Genomic DNA, 13397 nt, shown 5'->3' with positions numbered 1-13397 from the left:
GGTCCAGCACCAGAACCAGATACCTCCCTCCTCCCCCTCGGATCTGCCGAGGGTGGGTTCCACCTGCCGAGATGGAGGGAGGGAAGGCAGAACTCCAACAGGGATCTGCCACCTTTACAGGTTTCCAGGACAACACCACGGCAATGCAGGCCTTTGAATTCCATGCCACCCAACTCCAGCACTGTGTCCCTTCTCACTGCCCCCAATGCTGCCCTCCCCAGGCAGTCATGCTGTCCTGCAGTCTCTTTGATGACTCAGCCACAGCGGCAAGAACCATTCAGAATATGTGGTTTGACTGAGCACAGTAATGGGTCGCACATTTTTCTAAGGGCTCTGCCTACAGTGCCTTATTCAATTCTCAGGACAAATCTATGATGCAGGTGTTATGGCTAAGATACTTGCTTCACAAGTCAGAACACTAAGACCCAGAGGTCACATAGCTAGAAAGAGAGAGATCCAAAGTCAATGAGTGTGATCTAAACCAGTGGGCAGAGTCCACACTTTAAGTGCTGTGTGAAGGCTTGCATTTCAACCAGGACTATTGCCTTCCACAGAAACAGTGCCATCATGGGATCTGAAGCATGCACAAGTGAGCTGGCAAACATCTACTGCCCTGTGGGGTCTTCCCAGCACCTCGCAATCTTCTATTTGGATTATCTCAGCTCCTGGAATTATCAACCCCACTGTGAGTCTAGTTCATGCTCCCCACCATCCAACAAAGTGCCTGGCCAGGACTCACACTCTCCCAAGGAAAGAGCTCTCTCCCCTGCATGGGACTCGTGGCAGCATGCGTGCAGTACCAGGCACTTCTGTATAGTCTCCCCATCAGTCCGCATGGTGGCCTCAGGATGTGGACAGGGTGAGGGCTTGATCTCACTTTGCAGATGTGGAGAGGAAGGCCCGGCAGGGTGAAGATGAGCACAACCACGGGGCTCACCAGACCATGCAACCAGCGTGAGAACTGGGTTTGGGGAGTCCTCACCACACTTCTCCCTACTGCTTGTGACTTACACCTCAGGGCCTCATCCAGAAACTAGCAGACTTCCCATGAGCCAATCACCACACCATCGCCCCCAGCGGAGTGAAGGCCTCCAGGTCCAGGTGCCCCAGACTCCACCCCAGCATGTAGAGCAGAAAAGGAAGTAGGGCTGCACTTCTTACAACAAAAGAGCAATTTGCAAAACGAGATGTAAACAGCTGCTGGCCTTTTGAAAACCCGCCCCTGTGGGAGCAGAGATGGCAAAGAGAAAACACAGCACAAAGACAGGATATTTACTTGAACAGGAGGCAGCTCCCCCGAGACAGGGCAGAGAGATGGCGGCTAAAGAGTCTCAGGTCTCCCAGCAGCTTCCCTGGGCCTGCAAACCAAACTTCAAATGGCTTCCCCAGTTCTAGAACTCCCCTGTCTGGATCACAGAACGCCTTTCTGCTTTCTTCCCCTCCTGCCTGCATGTTCCCTGGGCTGTTACAATGGACAACTGCTCCCTGTGTTAGGTAGGAAGTCAGATAGGAGCGTATGCGTGTGTGACAAAGGCCTAAAGAGTTGACATCTAGATGCAGCATATGCATCTCAGAGTCATCCCAATTGCCTTCCAGGTGAACCCAGTATCTGCACTTCAAATGCCCTCCCTGCCCCTACTACCCGACAACCATCCTTCCTCTAAGGCCAGGCAGGTGGTGCCAGCCAGGCTTCCCCCTGCCTGATAACTTCAGGGGGAAAACTCAGATTTTTAGTATTTACATCCAAAAAGTCCTTTGTTCCAGGAGGAGAAGAGGTGGGGAGGCAAGGCCCATCCCCTTAAAAGCCCCCGGCTTCAACCGGACTGTGCGCTCAGCCCTCTGTCTCACTGCTGAGTTGCCCGCCTGGCCTGGCCAGGTGTACTCTCTCCACTCAACTGTGTAACCCGGTTCTCCCCAAGTCTGAGTAACTGGGCACTCTCTCTCAGGTTCTGTCTGGAGAGGTGCCCATCCATTCTTTTTTTTTTTTTTTTTTTTTTTTTTTTTGTGACAGGCAGAGTGGACAGTGAGAGAGAGAGACAGAGAGAAAGGTCTTCCTTTTTGCTGTTGGTTCACCCTCCAATGGCCACCGCAGCCGGCGTGCTGCGGCCGGCGCACCGTGCTGATCCGACGGCAGGAGTCAGGTGCTTCTCCTGGTCTCCCATGGGGTGTAGGGCCCAAGCACTTGGGCCATCCTCCACTGCACTCCCGGGCCACAGCAGAGAGCTGGCCTGGAAGAGGGGCAACCGGGACAGAATCCGGCGCCCCGGCCAGGACTAGAACCCAGTGAGCCTCGGCGCTGGCACCCATCCTTTCTTACAGACATCCCTGCCCTAATAAACCTTGCTATTTGCTTTCCACTTACTCTCTGTCTCACGCCTAAATTCTTTCTTGTGAGAAGACAAGGACCCTGTCATTCTCCGGTAACACCTGCACCTGCTCTAAGGCAAGGAGGTACACACTCAGGTGCCTAGAAGGCCAAGCTAGAGAAATGACAGAGTGAAGGCAGCTAGGCCTGAGTAAAACAATATACCAGGGACCAGCGCTATGGTATAGCGAGTAAAGTTCCCACCTGCCATGCCAGCATCCCATAGGGGCACTGGGTTGAGACCTGGCTGCTCTGATCCAGCTCTCTGCTATGGCCTGGGAAGCCAGTAGAAGATGTCCCACATCCTTGGGCCCCTGCACCTGCATGGGAGACCTGGAAGAAGCTCCTGGATCCTGGCTTCGAATCAGTGCAACTCTGGCCGTTGTGGCCAATTGGGGAGTGAACCAGTGGATGGAAGATCTCTCTCTCTCTCTCTCTCTCTCCCTCCCTCTCTGTTACTCTGCTTTTCACATAAAAAAATAAAAAAACTATATACCAGGCACATATTATTTTCAACTGACACTTATAATTGCGCATGTGTATGGGGTAAGTGGATGGTGTTTCTGTACATGTATACATTGCATAATATCCAACCAGGTCACACTTAATTATCTCTTCAAACATTTATCATTTCTTTATGGTGAAAATATTAAAAATGCTTTCTTCCAGCTAACCAGGCTTAATTTTAATGACTACTGAACCACAGAAAAACAACTGATTGTGATGAGGCCAGAAGCAAACTGGAATATTTCTGTTTCATCTAAAGGGGGTAGAGGAAGTTGGCTCCAGCCAACCATGGCTCAGTTTGAAGGCTGGCTCAGGGTTGCCAGAGATTCTGAATGAAGGGATCCCAGCAATGCAGACTTCTGTGTGAAACACCCTGACCATCAAATGAAGGTACAACTGGGCTGTAACCTTGTAAACTTCCTATGGGCTAAATAGCATGTTTCTATGACTGAAAACAAGCACCACAGTGCTGTTTGAGGCTTTATCCTACTTCCTGGCTCCACGGCTTCATGCCTATTGCTTCTAACACTGTCTCCAATTTTCCACTGCCTGCTCCAAGTCTATCCGTCCAGCTCCTGAGCAAAGAGTTCACTGCCAAGAACAGTGCCCCGAAGGTGTTCTTACCATGTTGCACTAAGGAAAAGTAGCAGAACTAGTGAGTATTGATGATGTCATCATCGCGATCACATTAGAATATCGTGAAATGATAACACGGTCACCGGTGTGCCGGAGTGGGAGGAGGGAAGGGAGCCAGGAAGCGTGGCAGAAAGTCAGTCCAGTCCTGCTTCTGTCACTATCTGCCTGTGCTACCCTGAACAGATTAATTCACTGGGCTTTTCTGTCCTCGCCTGAAAAATGGGGATTAATAACATCTACCTGGCTACCTCCAGAGCTGTGTTGAGAATCAGATTAATGATTGAAAAGCACTGAATATGCTTTTGAAATTCTAAGGTAATATATAAATCTCGAAAGGGCAAGGAATTGTGACTGACATAATATATTGAGACTGCTAGTAAAAATGGAATAAGTAAACAAGCCTGCCCACTCCAGGATAAACAAAAGGCCTTTTAAAATTGCATGTCCGTGGGGTGGGCATTTGGCACAGTAGTCAGTTCATGGCTGAGCATGGATGCATCTCATATGAGAGCCCTTGGGTTTAAGTCCTGGCTCCACTTCCTATCCAGCTTCCTGTTCACGCAGCACCCAGGCAGGTAGCAGGCAATGGCCCAAGTATGTGGCCACCCAAATGGGAGACCCTGATTGAGTTTCAAGCTCCTGGCTTTGGCCCAGCTCCAGCTATGGCAGGCATTTCAGGAGTGAGCCAGCAGATGGAAGCACTCTCACTCTTGCTCTCTCTCTTTCGCTACCTTTCAAGTAAAAGAACTAGTTAAACCAAAACAAATTATCCAAAACCTGGAAAAATATTTTTTAAAAGTATATGCCCTTTGGGCATAGAAATTCCACTACTAAGAAATTACCCTAAGGAAATAATCATGTGTGAAGGCATTATTTACCTATAACTATGTTTTGTGCAGTACTGTTTCTAACAGGTAAAAAATAAACAAAAATGAACTTGAACATATCTTAGATTTCAACTGCAAAAGCTTGAAAAGACCACAGTCCATTTAACCAGGAGATAAGCACCATGTAAATATTTTTATAATCTTAGACTACACCAGCACCGCGGCTCACTAGGCTAATCCTCCGCCTGTGGCGCCGGCACCCCGGGGTTCTAGTCCCGGTTGGGGCACTGGATTCTGTCCCGGTTGCTCCTCTTCCAGGCCAGCTCTCTGCTGTAGCCCAGGAAGGCAGTGGAGGATGGCCCAGGTCCTTGGGCCCTGTACCCACATGGGAGACCAGGAGGTAGCACCTGGCTCCTGGCTTCGGATCAGCGCAGTGCTCTGGCTGTAGTGGCCATTTTGGTGGTGAACCAATGGAAGGAAGACCTTTCTGTCTCTCTCTCTCTCACTGTCTAACTCTGCCTGTCAAAAAAAAAAAAAAAAAAACTTAGACTATTTAGAGGGTAGATACAAACATGTTTTGTATCTACATGTTTTTAGGGGCAGACACTGGCACAGCTGTTAAGATAATACTTGAGGCACTCACATGCTATACCCGAATGCTGTGTTCAAGCCCCAGCTCCACTACCAATTCCAGCTTCCTGTTAGTGCACACCCTGGGAGGCAGCTGGTGACAGAACAAGTACTTGGGTTCCTGTCACCCTGTGAAAGACTCGATTGTGATACAGGTGCTTGGGTTTTGCCTGGCTCAGTCTTGACTTTCAAAGGCATTTTGGGAGCAAATCTACAGGTGGAAGATCTCTCTGTGTCTGTCTGTGTCACTCTCTGCTTTTCAACTAAACATAGACAAGTCAATGTTTAAAAACATTTTGATGTGTTTTGAAGAAAAAAATTACAGAGTAGTATAATTCCCTTTATCTATTGATGTGTGATGGAACAATGACATAAGCCTCAGCCATTCTTTCTCATTGCCCAAAAGAGATAAACATTGGAATGTATTCCTTGCCCTTGAAACTCAGTTGGGTCTCACACCCTATGGCCTTCATACCCCACCCCCACAGCCACCTGACAGAGCAGTTGCTCTGAACACCTGGAAGACCAGTTCCAGGAATCCCCCTCTGCCTGCTGCCCCCCACCCCACCCCCACCCCTAGCCTTCCTAAAATATAACAAGGCCAGCCCCTGGGGATCAGGCCCTTCTGCCACAGGTTCCATCAAGGGCACGCAGGCAGTTGGTCCCCCACCTCTACGAATTTATTTCCTCTGAATAAATTTGGTCTGGCTGTAAATTTGTACACTGCCTCCTCTCTATTCTGTGCCTCTTTTCCTAGCATTTTGGTGCCCCCTCTGAGGAGGCACCAATCTGCAACTCTTTTCTTAATAATGTGTATTTGTATTTATACTTTCACAATACAATATGTTAAGCTATACATGCAACCCAATGGCAGCCAGATATCTCCCTCTCCCTGGCAGTATCTTATGAGATTTTGATTTTCTTCTACTTGCTTACTGCTGCTGTTTTCTAAACTCTGAAGAGAGACTGAGTGTAACTTTATCAGTATGCAGAAAATACCTAAAGTAGTACCTACTCCACTGCCAAAATAATAAAATCCTACTCATTCTCCAAACCACATTTATTTCCTTTTTTTTTTTTTTTGACAGGCAGAGTTAGACAGTGAGAGAGAGAGAAAGAGAGAAAGGTCTTCCTTTTCCGTTGGTTCACCCTCCAATGGCCCCTGCAGCCGGCACAGTGTACTGTACTGATCTGAAGCCATGAGCCAGGTGCTTCTCCTGGTCTCCCATGGGGTGCAGGGCCCAAGGACCTGGGCCATCCTCCACTGCACTCCCAGGCCACAGCAGAGAGCTAGACTGGAAGAGGAGCAACCAGGACAGAATCCAGCGCCCTCTATCCGGGACTAGTGTTAGGAAACTGGCATAGTTGTAGCCAGCTGGCCACATGGCCCAGCTACCTGAGCCAGGCTCCACCCCCATCCTAATGGGATTCTCTGCTCCTGCTTCCCTGCCTGCCCTCAGGCAAAGTTTTAAAAGGGCCTGTTCCTGAACATGTGCTCTCTTGGCTCTCTTGCCCCTTCTCTCCTGCTCTCTCTCTCGGTTCCTCTCTCTAGCCTCCTCCTCTGGTCTCTTGGCTCTAGCTCTCCTCTCTCCTCTTCTCTGCTCTATCTTCTCTCCTTGCTAGCTCTTCTCCTCTGTCTCTCTCTCTTACAGTCTCCTTCTCCCTTTTTCCTTCGCTGCCCCTTCACTCCGGTCTGTAGGGTGTTCCCCAATAAACCCTTTCCCTTACTCCAGTGTCCGGTGTGCTTTGCGACGACTAACATTAAGATATAACAACTAGAACCCAGGGTGCCAGCACCGCAGGCAGAGGATTAGCCTATTGAGCCGCGGTGCCAGCCCAAACCGCAATTCAATAGACACTTTCAGGGTTTCCCCAGCTGCATGATACACCTCTGTCACTGAAACCCCATTTCACTTGGCATCTCCCCTAAGAAACATGATTTCCACAGAATTACTCACAGACTTGTCTTATAACCCTTTCTAAACATCTTGTAAACATTAACCATGCCTAGGACAGATGCTTGTATAGAATAGACGCATTACATTTTATTGAACTTATTAACTAAAATAATAAATAATCATTTCCTGAAAGGAATCCTGCTCTGATTTTTCCTGTATGCTCAAGCACACACTTGTTGGCTAACACTTTCATCATCATTATCCCCATCTTGACAATCAACATTTACTGTGCACTATTTGCCAGAATGCATTTGCTTTTAACAAAACAGTATGATAGGGGCTGGTGCTGTGGTGTAGTGGGTAAAGCCACTGCCTGCAGTGCCAGCATCTCATATGGGTGCTGGTTCAAGTCCCAGCTGCTCCATTTCCAATGCAGCTCTCTGCTATGGCCTAGGAAAACAGTAGAAGATGGTCCAAGTCCTTGGGCCCCTGCACCCGCGTGGGAGACCTGGAAGAAGCTCCTGGCTCCTGGCTTGGGGTTGGCACAGCTCCAGCTATTGCGACCAATACAGAGTGAACCAGCAATGGAAGACTTTTCTCTCTCTCCGCCGCCCCCCCCCCCCCGGCCTCTCCTTCTCTTTTAACTCTTTCAAATAAATAAATCAATCTTTTTAAAAAAGTATAATATAAAGGACCATCATTATCCTATGTTTAGTGGAAGAAATTGAGACTCAGAAGTGGCAGAGCTTAATAAACAATGGATCTAGGATTTGAACCCATTTATTTCTGGTTTTGCAGCCTAAAGTTTTATAACCACCACATGATTCTGCCTTGAACACCACAGTGAACCCACCTGCAATGGCCATCCATGTAAGGCTGTAAGTTAATGGAAAAAGTTAGTTGTTCTATTTGCCTTTGTCACCCTATAAGAAATACTCATTAGACCATAAAATGCCTCAAATTCTCAGAGAAGGACAAAACATTAATTATTATCCTCCCTACCAAAAAAGAAAGCATGTAGTCATGTGTCACATAAAGACATTTTGGTCAACAACAGGGCACATGTAAAATAGTGGTGCCCTAGGATTATATCACCATATGATGTCATAATTATCTAGGTTTGTATAAATGCATTCTATGATGTTCACACACAACAGCAAAATTGCCTAATAACAAATTTATTGAAACATACCCCCATTGTTAAGTAATTCATCATTGTACTTAAATGTAGTGTGGAGCAGTGGCAAGTATATTGACTTAGCAATCATTAAACAGGAGTTCAAGCCCTGGCTCTTCCACAGACTCATGAGGGGTATGTGGGTCAGCAATTCAATTCCATCTGTATGGGGAAAGGTTGCCCCCAATGGTTGCTAGTTTCTTCTCTCTCAGAATAACCTTCTAATTATCTCATCTCCTACTCTGCTTCTCTCCAATCCATTCTTCATCCAGCAGCCAAAAATCAAATCTTGTCATTCTCCGTTTTAAAATCTCTGTGTGGGGCAAAGAGATCAACCACTTGGCTGAAGGGTTAAGAAATCATCTGGAGGCTGGCGCCGCAGCTCACTAGGCTAATCCTCCGCCTGCAGCGCCGGCACACCAGGTTCTAGTCCCGGTCGGGACGCTGGATTCTGTCCCAGTTGCTCCTCTTCCAGGCCAGCTCTCTGCTGTGGCCCGGGAGTGCAGTGGAGGATGGACCAAGTGCTTGGGCCCTGCACCCGCATGGGAGACCAGGAGAAGCACCTGGCTCCTGGCTTCAGATCAGCACAGCATGCCAGCCGTAGCAGCCATTTGGGGGGTGAACCAGAGACCTTTCTCTCTGTCTCTCTAACTCTGCCTGTCAAAAAAAAAAAAAAATCATCTGGGATAGCCACATCCCACATGGCATTGCCTGAGCTCAAGTCACAGCTGTGCTCCCAATTCCAGTTTCCTGCTAATGCAGACTATGGGAGGCATCAGGTGATGGATCAAGTACTTGGGCCCTGGCCGTCCATGTGGGAGACCTGGACTGAGTTCCCAGATCCTGCCCAGGCCTGGCACGGCCTTAGCTGCTGCACACATTTGTGTGAACCAATGAAATGAAGACCTCTCTCTTTCTTTCTCTCTCTCTCTTGCATCTGTTGTTCATTCTTCCTGGAATCAACCTTCAACCACCAAACCCAAATGGCACACCAGGAAAAATTATGCTAGTCCATCTGACTTCAAAAAAAACTCATCACCTTGGGTAGTCTTCCCAGTTCCTCTATTCCAAAAAAGGGTCCCTGCTAGTCTCTCTTAGCAGCCTGTATCTCTCTCCACTGTGTGTGCATAAAGACCGTCTGTCCCCTCACGAATATTCTCTGGGCAGATTGGGGTCATGTCTGTTTTGTTTACCATGTATCTCCAGAATGTTTGCCTGCCTGCCTGAGTGCAGATGCCCACTGCTCAGTAAGCATTTAGGTAGTTAATGAATTAATGGCTACAATGTTGGTGTGACAACTGCCAGTTACCAAAGAATATAGGTGGGGCCACGAAAGGTAGAGGGAATGGAAGGTACAATTGGCCTAAGAGTCAAGGAAGAGGTGCTGGCAAGTAGAGTGGTCTGGCTAAAGTATTTACAATGACAAGAGCAAGGAATGAGCCTGGAAATGTCCAGGAGGGTGTGTTTGAAATGCTGGGTCACTGTCCTTCTTCTAGTACCTTGCTTTGACTATGTGTGTTGGAGGGGAGGCAGCTCTGCTCTGGCCAGGCTGAGCCCTCCATCTGCTCCTGGCACCATCCCAGCCTCAGGTTGATGTCTGCACCTCTGGAATGCAGTTGGCCTTGGCAGGCAGCACCTCAGTGTTGCAATTCAGACCCGTCATGCTGCATTGCAGCTGCTGAGTTCTGCTGTGCTGAGCCCTGGCAGGGCAAAGACATCCCAGTCCAACTGTCTCTGTGCTGTGCCAGGAATTTTCACCCTGAGATGGGACCCACAGAACAATAGCTGCTTGTTCTCGCTGTCACTCCTCTCGGTAACATCACTATTTCAGCACAGCAAATGGTGCCTGGGAGGTTCCAGTCCATCCGCAAAAAGTCTGTCCCCTAACTCCAGGGGCAGAGCAGCTGCAAGGGAAAGACCATCAGCTTGGTCCTTTACATTGGCAACAGGGCATTAAGACCTGAACTGAGGCCAATGAGGATTATTTGCTCCAAACAGACTGACTTGAAAAATTACTTAATGTATTTTTCCATGCCATTTTTTATTCCTGCTTATCAAAGTTCTGTATAAATGTGCAATATGCGAATGATATACACATATTACTTGCCAACTATCCGCTTAAAATGAACCCTTACTATAAAGCACAGTTGCATTCTTTCTCCTTTGAGTTTCTCAACAACCCCAAGCCAGCAGACATCATATTAGTTTCCTGAGCACCACAGACTTGGAGCCCAAAACAACCCAGGTTTACTCTCTCATAGTTCTGGAAGCTAGAGCCTAATATCCAGCAACACTGCACTCCCTTTGGGAACTTCTAGGGAAGAATCTTCTCCTTGCCTCCCCCAGCATCTGAGGGTGGCTCCTGAAATTTCTGGGCTACCATCTACACATGGCAGAAGGGGGAGGAGCTGTGATGTGGCTACATTTTCCATTTGCTTTATAGTAAATCGTATCACTACTTCGTGTGTATATCCAGCTCTCCAATAGGAAGGAAAAATTACTGAGAGCAAGATCATCATCTTGTCTTGGAGAAGCATCTTCTTGTCTCATATCCATCCAAATCTCTCCATCTACACAGCCACACCCGCTCCGAACACCCAACCCTCTCCCACAGCACTGCTCTGACCACCTCTTCTTGGGTCTCCCTTCACTTAGCGCTAGAAGGATTTTTATCAACAGTCCTTGTCAACCTACTGCTTAAAGTCCTTTAATGACTTCCCAGTGATCATCGAATAAACTCTGATCTCCTTACCATGGTCTGGAAAGTTCTTCTGAACCTGGGCCCTTCCCAATTACACCCATTTCAGACCTGTCTCGCCCTCATCTGTGTTCATCATGCTTCCAACATCTTAACCTTCCTTCCGCTCCTGGAATTGCAAAGCTCTCTCCCACCTCCAGCCCTTTTGTGTTAGTCATTCCCTTGTCTGGAATGCTCTTCCCATTACTCATGGCCACTGGCCCATTCTGGTCCTTAGCTGTCAGCTCAACTGTGCATCAGAAGAGACCTCGCTGGCCACACCATCCAACACAGCTAGCTGGCACCCTCTTGCTCAGCACTGTTTCTCTCCTGTCACTTCTGATGACTGATGGTACTTATTTTTCAGTCCCATGTGCCTTCCTCATTAGAATATAATCGTGATGAGGCAGAACTCTTGCATTTTTTTTCATCATGTATTCCCAGCTCTGTAGATGGCACTCAGAATTTTGAGGTGTGCGAAATAGATGTTGAATACATGAATTACTGGTCCAATATTTGGCCAATAATATGAGACATGTTTCTAATTCCCAACATGCTTAGGTACCAGAAAAGGGGCACTGACCCCTAGCGACTTGAGACTAAGCTGAAGCGCACAGGTTAGACTGTGCTTGTGAAACTCATTCTCAGGGGATTCCACCTAGAATTTCTACAGTGCAACCCCAAGGATGCTTCTCCAGTGCACACCCGCTCCCCAGCCTCCGCCTCCTGCTCTGTCCACATGATTCCCTATCAGCAGCTCTCCTCCAGCCTCCCTGTGATTCTCTACGGGAAGCTATCATCAGCTCCTCCATCTAATTCCTTGTATCTTCTCCAGGTTTTCCTGTCAGGACAAAAAAAGAAAAGAAAAGAAAAGCCTTTCTTCTTTAAGGATTAACCTCCTGGTTGCTATGTGAATAGATGTAAGTGTTAACAAAATATATAAGAAGTCTGGAATCTCACTGGGTCATGACCCTTAGTTTGTAATTGTTGCATCTCTTGGAATGGTAACAGATCTTCATGAGGCTCCCGGCTGCTCCGAAGATTAGACTCAGCAACCTTCCGTTGTGTAACCTAAAACCCCCTCACGTCTCAGTCTGGCAATGCCACCTTTGTCTCCAATTAGCTACTAGTGTTTCTCCATTTATTTATTTTTATTTGAGAGGCAGAATGAGAAAGAGAGAGACTTCTCCAACTCACTGGTTCATTCCCCAGATGCCCGCAACAGCCTCCCACCAGGACTGAAGCTGGGAACCAGGAACTCAATCCAAGACTCCCAGCTGAGTGACAGGAGTCCAATGACTGCAGAAATGGCTGCTCCCTCCCAGGATCTGCATTATCAGGAAATGGGATTCAGGATCTGGAGCCTGCTGGCAAACCAGGCACTCTAAAACGGGACACAGGCATACTAATGGCATCTTAACCCCCGGGCCAAAAGTCTACCCCAACACCTGGTATTTCAAAGGCTTTCTGGATGGTGAACTCTTCAGTTTCTAGGATTTTCCATTCCACCCCTCCCTCCCGCTGTATGTAACTTATGGGAGGTAGACAAGAATGGCTTCTACCAGCAGTGGGAAGCTGACCACTGATTTATCAGCCAGCCAAAACACCAAAGTAATCATCCTCTGTGCTCCTGTTGGCCTGGATGCCAGCAAGTGCCCTCTATCAGGAACTCCCTGAATCCTTGTTCAGTGGATTGATCAAATTGTGGAGAGCTCTGCTCAGTTGCTCTTTATAACACTCTCAAAGCTTGTAAACACACTTGAGGTTACAGTATAGTAGATGATGCTATTCCCATGCAGACTGAAAGAAACAGCTTCTAGCCATTTAAATGTTTAGTGAATCCTAAAGAAATCCCATTCTACTTCCTCTTACCATACAAGTGCCAAGGATCTGGAAGGGAAGGGGGAATTACCTACCCGTGTCCACTGCCAGCATTCCATCCTCAACCTCTTTATAGTTGTTGTTTGGCTGCAAGTTATTTGGCAAGCTGTTTTGAAAGCCCCCAAATTGTTAAATTCAAGGAACTCATGTAAGAAGCCAAGAGGAAAACAACAGCAACAATAAAACACAGGCTCACCCTGGCACGTTACAGAAGTTTTTGCTCTCTTTCTTCATTGCTCTCCCAAGACATTACCCCTTCTTCAAGCAAGTGAGAGGCCTGGACGTTGCTGATAGAGTCTCATGTGCTATGAGAGCAGGACTCCTGTTAGCAATGCCCAAGGACTGTCTAAACCAAGGCAGGGGCAGCTACGCCAAAGGCTTAAGGAGAAGAGAGAGAGTGACCAGCTCACACATGGAAGCAGACACCACACAAAGCATTAGGTTTTCCTTCTATGTTCATTGCATTGGGTGATTCTAATAAGAGCCCCATTAGGCATCTCCCCTTAAAAGAGCAAGAGGTAGACGGAAAGCTGCAATTTGCCCAAGATCACACAGAAAAAAAGTTGCTAATTTTCAGTTCTAAGGATGTTGACTTCTGCTGCAATTCTTTTCATTAATAATAATCCCTGTTTGCAAAATATAATCAGGCAAAAGTTGATGTTCCTATGCTAAATACTTAGATGTCTGTGCAACATCCATTTCTTTTTTTAAATATTTAATTATTTATCTCAAAGGCAGA

The 13397-nt window shown here is 47.5% G+C and overlaps 1 long non-coding RNA gene across 19 annotated transcripts in view; it reads right to left on the bottom strand.

Moving 5' to 3' along the window:
- LOC138850198 (uncharacterized) overlaps positions 1-13397 on the bottom strand; it is a 359276-nt gene that overhangs the window by 91334 nt on the left and 254545 nt on the right. For 2 of the 19 annotated variants that reach the window (XR_016235394.1, XR_016235380.1), the window contains exon 4: positions 12861-13036. The exons of the other annotated variants lie outside the window; for them this stretch is intronic. This is a non-coding gene — a long non-coding RNA (uncharacterized LOC138850198). Of the gene's footprint in view, positions 1-12860; positions 13037-13397 lie in introns of those variants that run through there. 19 annotated transcript variants of the gene reach the window in all.

Source organism: Oryctolagus cuniculus, chromosome 6, assembly GCF_051225735.1.
Source record: "Oryctolagus cuniculus isolate XC-2025 breed Fujian yellow rabbit chromosome 6, ASM5122573v1, whole genome shotgun sequence".
NCBI lineage: Eukaryota > Metazoa > Chordata > Mammalia > Lagomorpha > Leporidae > Oryctolagus > Oryctolagus cuniculus.
Note: the sequence above shows the minus strand (reverse complement) of the source record. Positions and strands in the feature narration are given on the sequence as shown.